This window comes from Corvus moneduloides, chromosome 7 (genome assembly GCF_009650955.1).
Source record: "Corvus moneduloides isolate bCorMon1 chromosome 7, bCorMon1.pri, whole genome shotgun sequence".
NCBI classification, from domain to species: Eukaryota; Metazoa; Chordata; class Aves; order Passeriformes; family Corvidae; genus Corvus; species Corvus moneduloides.
Window position 1 is genome coordinate 11,116,678 of NC_045482.1, and position 7,111 is coordinate 11,123,788.

The window sequence follows — 7,111 nt, forward strand, 5'->3', positions numbered from 1 at the left end:
TAGTCAGCTATTTAATGTTATGTGACCCCTTGCTCTTGCATTCCAATGTCACCAGTGTCACACCATTAAACATTAACTTAACAATTGTTTTGAAAAGCACAACCTGACTTCATTAACCTTTTGTAAGGACACTTGATGTTAAAATATGACATTATCTTGTTCTAAGCCTAACGTGCTGATGCACTTCATGCTTTATTGCTCTTAATGCTGTATTAGCAGATACAATTCGCCCTTTCATAGAGATAATGAAATCATTATATATTTATTTGGCCCTTGGGTCTAAGATGCAGGTATACTTCAGTGTTTATTATAGAAGCTAACAAAACATTTTGGTGGGATATTAAATCCTTAATTGCTTTCTGTTTAGAGATGTCCATTAGCCATTACTGCTGAAAATGCTAAAAATACCAACAATACTTCCATATCCCCAGTGAGACTGAAACGGGGCAGTTGCCTGTATTTCTTGCTAATATTCAGGGGAGGTTTCCTCTCCAAGAGTCTTATTTTCCTGAATAATTGGTCTCAACTGTCCAGTTTGGCCTCTTAATGATTTCAAATATTTTATGATTTAATAAAAGAAATTAATAAAATAAGCTTGATATCAATTTCAGCCTAGGGCTTTCTTTTCTCTCATTCTGTACCAGTAGTGAAGATGATTGCTTTTCTAGCAGGAATATTCTTCCTAGGTATCTTTTCTAGGGAGTGCTGTAGAGTTCATCACTGTGCTCTGATTTCCTCTTATTTGTCTAGGGACTTTGGGTTTTGTGGTGTTTTGTTTTGTTTTCCTTATGGTTCATGCAGGAACTAAGCTCTAGGCTAAAGAGATATAAACAAAACCAGAAATTATGGGGGTCTTATCTCTCAAAGTAATTTTTCTTTATTAATTTTTGTGCTGATGAAATCCTAAGCAAACTCCTTATTTGGTCAATTTAGGAGAAGGAAGAGGTAAAGAAGAGACACCAGCTGTCAGATGGAGAGCCTTTTCGAAAACCTTTAGACCAAACTTTAAGGGACACTCAGTGTAGACAAGAACAGTATTTCTGATTTAATCTTTCCTGGGATGTCCCTGGGACAAGAGTTTGTGAGACACTACTCTGTTGCTAGTTGTCAAAACTGGATCTGGACAATGAAATGGAGAAAGAGAAGCTCTCGTTATTTTCCTGCTCACCTACGCCTCTTTCTTTTTCCTGTAACTCGTGCTCTGGCTGAGCTGGGATCACCAGTGAAACTTCTGTGCTTTGTCTGGAGACGGGCAATGCATTGACTCTGAAAATAACATCAGGGACAATTATCCATACAATGAACTCCCATAGTAAAGCCCTGGATGACAAGATTAACTTAGAGGTCACATAGCTAGGTACAGACCCCTGAGCTGGGTTTGCTTCTGGTGCCTGAGCCATACAGCTCTGCCATGCTGTGCACAGGTGTTTCCTCATTCTAGATACATCAGAACTCCAAAGCAGGCAGAAACTAGAGAGACATGTTATCTCTGCAGAGTGCTGGTGAAACTGCTACAGGAATTCTGTATCTGCTTCTGGTAGATTTGTTTTTAGCTTACAAGGAGTACAGACCTTGAAAAATATAAAATCTCTTCTGTCTCTCAGTCCTGGGCAACTATGTTTGTTCAGATGCCTCCTGTTTTTTTTATGTACAGGATTCCCTTATCTCATCTTCTTGGAGGTGTCCAGTTGAAGCATGACAGCGGACTGTGTCTAGAAGGATCAAGAAGGATCTTGCTTTGAAAGCATTAGATAAATCAGATTCAAATCACACTGATAGCTATGTAAAAAACCTAACTTTCTCTTTCCTTGGCCTCTTCCTCAAAGAGAGATGCCCTGAATAAGAATCCACAATGCTTTGCCTAATCTGTAAGAATAACATGCAGTCCTGTTTCTTTTCAATGTAGTTGTAAGCCATATCTCAGGACTGGAATGCCAGTTTCATTGCCTGTACACACTAGGAGGTAAGTGACTGCAGCACACAAACAAAAGAATTTTTATTAATCTCATTCTGTGATTGTTGCTTTTATCTCCTAGTATTTAATGATGGGAATGATGGGAAAGCTTTTTTTTCTCTCATGCATATGCTGTAATGCTTGCAGGTGACTCCTTTGTGAAATAGCGTGAAACTTCCAGTGAAGTAGTACATTGTGCTGCTGGAAATACGCATGTTTTCTGGGAGTCATTCTCCGGGTAAGACACCAGAATGTCATAGCTGCTCTCTTTGTTCCTCCATTTCTCAACTGCATCCTGTTTGACCCAGCAGTGGGCAGAATAACCCAGGCTGATCAGGAACCAGCTGCCAACCTCTGCTATGGGTACGGCCCTTCAGAGGAGCTCAGCGGTGGCCGTTCACAGCAGGGCTGTGTGTGGCAGCAGAGCTCACTGCCAGTTCTGAGCAGGTTGACAGCTACATTGGTGACAAACAGAAAACTCAGTGTCATTTCAGATACAAAAGCTGCTTAGAAAACAATTCTCAGCAAACTGAGCTCACAAAGCGCTCAAGATTGAGACGGTAGAAATAATTTCTATGACTTCCACTCCCATTGCCAAGAGGAATCAAGCCTTCTTGAGAGAGGGGAACTCTGAATTGATCCAGATACAGAGCTGAGGAGGCAGAGAAGGTGAATGCTGCTGGCAGCTGGGCAGAGAGCCAGCGTGCTGTTCTCTTCCAGACTTTCATGGCTGCACAGAGCATAGCATCTCCCTCTACCATTTAGTAAATTTATGACATCACCAGCTGTTACCAGGGAAACCCAGAAATTACAGATTTGGATCTTGGCAGCTAGGTATAAAGAGAAAATATCTTGCTCTTTTGGGAGTCAAAAAGGAAAGCTGAAACAAATTCCCGAACAACTTTGAACTGGAACAAAATTGAGGTAGATCAGTAATTCCCAACCAAACAATTTGCCTGCTAAAGTGACAGTGTGGTCCCTCTTACGTTTCTCACAGAAAACAAACATAGGGGATCAAGTGCAAGACTTGTAACTTCATGCAGCTTAAACACATCCTTCAGACATAAGACCATTACTGTTGACTTACAATTTCAGTTCTGATCAGTGGATTTAACAAGTTGCTGTTAGGGATGTGATATCCTCTCACCAATGATTTTTCAGAAAGTGCTGATTGTTGCTTCTTGAGAAAGAGTTTGCTGGTGTTTCACAGCAAAGAAAGTATGTAGTGCTGAGTTTAGATAAAATGGTGTGCAAATACCATTACTGTTCTGATGAAGTATGTGCTTTTAATAGCTTTTAAAAATGTGGGCTTTGTGAGAACTGATGTTTTCAGACATGCATTTTATGACTTTTAGGTGCTCGAGATTTTTGAAGTTATAGAAATCACATTTTTGTCTTTTAGTAGCATTAGCTAACATTTTATTTATTTTGCATGTTAAAATGAAAACACTGCTTTTTAAATGGGTTATTATTTGAGTATTGAGTAGTTGAGACCCAGCCGATACGAGCTCTTGTGCAGGTCTGTTTGATTTCATTCACACTGCACAGGATGTACAGGTGTGGTGTGTACTTGAGCTACTGAGAAACAAATGCATCTTTGCAACAGATGGAACAAGCTCAAGTGGGGACTCAAGCTGAACTCAAGGCTGGAATTGTAACAACTGCTTTGTCTCTGTTAATGCCTGCAAGGCTGTGGACTGTATGTGACTGGAGATCCCGGGTCAGAAAGGTGGAGGCTGTTATGCTCACCCGATGTGCAGGAAGATCTGAGACAATCTGTGTGGAGTGCTAAAGACCTGTGGACTCACTGTATTTGGCTATATCTCCACTAAGGCGCAAAATTATGTATGAAAAAATCCCCCTAAATCTAATCTGGTGTTAAATATATCCACGATGAAGGTTCTTGAGTGGATATTGAGCACATTTCTAGTGCTGTTCCACAACTCTTATCTTAAACAGCACAGGAACATGTTTAATCTGATTTGTGTCCTCCATACTGAAACTCAGGCAAGATCTGCTTGCCAAACAAGGAGTCTCTTTCCCCTGTTTTGTTGGTGGCCTTGGATCCTGGAATTTCTATGTCACAAGAACAGTTTGCACACAGTCTGGATCTTGTTATCTCCAACATGGTTCAATGTTCCCTGTTGTGCCTTGTTTCAGTGGGATAATGACCAAGGAAACTGCTGAGACATGGATGGATTGCCAGGGATATGTCATGAGAAAGCTGTCCAGAGTCCTCTGCCCACATGCTGTGATGCTGGCTCACATTTCCAAAGCAGGGTTGCAGACAGAGGAGATCATTAGTGCTCTGAAGAACTCAGCTATCTATGCAAGTTCCTTTTTTATCCTTTAGAGTGAGCCACTTGGAAAGGCTCCTTTTTTGGTCCTCTTCAGTTCGACTGCTGGTTCCTTTTGCTTGTATGCCCAGTCATAGCCCTGAGACTTGTGACTGGGCCTGACATAGCCACTGGGGCTGTTGTCATGGTTTATCTCTCTGGAGTGGTGGAAATACCATTCTTCTCAACTTTTTTTTTTTTTTTTAAAGGACATCAAAGATGTTTCTGACAAAGAATGAATTTAATTCTTAGGAGAATTCATGGACAACCAGGATGGAGTTCCACATGCATTTCAGGTTGCAGATCTGCTCTGAAATTCCCACAAGGAAGAAAACATTTTGTTTTGTGTGGTAATTTCATGGTGTTTGCAGTCTCTGCCATGGTTTTAGAACTTGCTGCACTCCTGTGGTCTGCACATACGTCTCCAGTCCACTTTCCAAATGCTGTGTCCACTGGAGCTACTCTTAAGTACCCACAAGGGATCAGTAGAATCACAGAATCACCAGGTCGGAAGAGACCTTCAAGACCACCAAGTCCAAGCCATGCCCTAACACCACCTCAACTAAACCATGGCACTGAGTGCTACGTCCACTCTTTTTTCAAACACATCCAGGGATGGTGACTCCACCATCTCCCCCAGCAGACGATTCCAGGACTTTATCACTCTTTCAGTAAAAGCTTTTTCCTAACATCCAACCTAAATTTCCCTTGGAGCAGCTTGAGACTGTGTCCTCTTGTTCTGTCAGTTGTTGCCTGGAAAAAGAGACCGACCCCTACCTGACTACAACCACCTTTCAGTAGGAAGTACTTTGGCCCTGTGCACACCCCACACAGGCCTTTAAGAAAACAAATCAGTATGACAAGACTGCATTAATCAGACCAATATATGATACTTATTATTTTATATACACTGGCTTTTATAATTGTAAATTACTACAGGGCACCTTCACATTGTTGCCGATGTACTCCCAATATGTGGTGCAGTGGAACAGGAGGGGCAGTTTTATAGGACATACAGGGACAGAAAGACAAGGAGCTTCAACTGGATGGGAACCCTGTCCTCTGAAGAAGTTACTTGTGAAGAGCCAGAAAACAAATCATTAAATCTGGTAACTGCATTGATGTGAACAGGTAACACAAATGGATGCAGCACAATTCTCTCCATTTCTTCTGGATAACACTGTTTTGGAGAGGGTAATAAGGAACATTTCTGCTATGCTGGTTATATTTATGATAGATTAAAGCCCCTCTAAAGATGACACTCTCTTGTTCTCTTCTGTGACCTTCCAATGTATGCTAGGTCTTGGTTGCTGACTACGGTAGCAGCACAAATAATCAAGCTTTTAAAGGCCCTATTTTATAAATCTAATAACAACATTAAGAGAAGCTGAGGTGTATTCTCCTCTTACAGTGTATCATTAAAAGAACTGGTATCATATTTTCCCTGTAAAATAGCTCCTAAAAAGTATGTGGGCTGACTTTCAGGCTCCAGTGGGATGACCATTAAGGAGGAAACCTTCCTGCTTCCTTCTTTGGAAAGACAAGGACACTGCAAGAGAGACACTTTTCAAAGTATGCCTCACCATCAGCCCTGTGCTGAGGGATTTAGTGCCCTGCAGCTAGGAATACTTAGAAGTGTCATGCAGAAAAGGGACTCGAGCCAGTTCTGAGTTGCTAAGTTCCTCTAAAGGGATTTTGCCAAAAAAGGAGAAGAATTTATCACCTATTAGAACATAATTTGGCTGTACTATGCAAGCAATTTAATAAAGTCTCTGTATGTGAGTACTGGCAGTCTTTGAAATGAAAGAAGTAGGGCTGCTTCATCTGCACTGAAGAATTTTTGCTATTGACTTTGCTGGAGCCATGGCTCTTCACCAGTTCCATATCCTGAAGGCCTAAAGTGCCCTTAAAAGAGTGACTGCAAATTTATAAATCATAATCAGAGTCCTCAGCTGACATGACAACCAGCACCACTCCTGCTTAGGATCTCACCCTGCAAACCTGTAACCCTCTATCTATAGTACCCACTCAGGAGATTGCTTTGTCCCCAGCTATTTTTACTGGATTTTTTTTGGACCATAAAGAACATCTCCTTTCAAAGGAGTGTTTAAAGGCAAATTATACTCCTGAATATGTAGTGTTTCAGTGCTTGGGCTTCAAACACTCTGGAACAGGCTGATTTGTTTAATAGCTGTAGTCCTGACTGGAATATTTTTAAATAGTGTAAACATTCCTACTAGTTTTATGGGTTGCTAAACTTTTTCTTTTTTTAATGTGGGTACAAATTTAACTCGACAGCGTACTTTCCAAGGCTCCATTAAATAGGGACAACTTGCTATTGATAGAGTAATATCTCTGAAATACCTTTACGATGTCTTGCAATGCAAGACTTTTCATTAACTCCAACTGGAAAAAGAAACCCAACCTAACACGTATTTTGAGTTCTTACTGTGCCTTAGTGTCTGTGAGACCCCTGCTGGTGGAAAGGGGAAGAGATGGGAACGAAAAATCCAAAGATAATTTAAAGGAGAAAGGAATTTATTTCCAGAGTATGTTGCGTTTGCCAGTCACTGTTACTATGCAGCCACCAAAGACCTCAATGCTTTGAAACGTCTCACTTACAGGTTGCAGTTTGTTGGTGTTTTCCTCACATAACTGCGTTTTACCTCTCTTCAAGTGTGTTGGTGCTGCTTTAAAGATCAGCATAGAAATCTTCAGTTACACCATCTGGTTTCAGTTTTCCTTAATTTGGTGTCAGGCAAGATCAAGCTCATACAGTCCAGATAATTAAAAGGGACAGAGTTAAACCTGCTGAATTTTA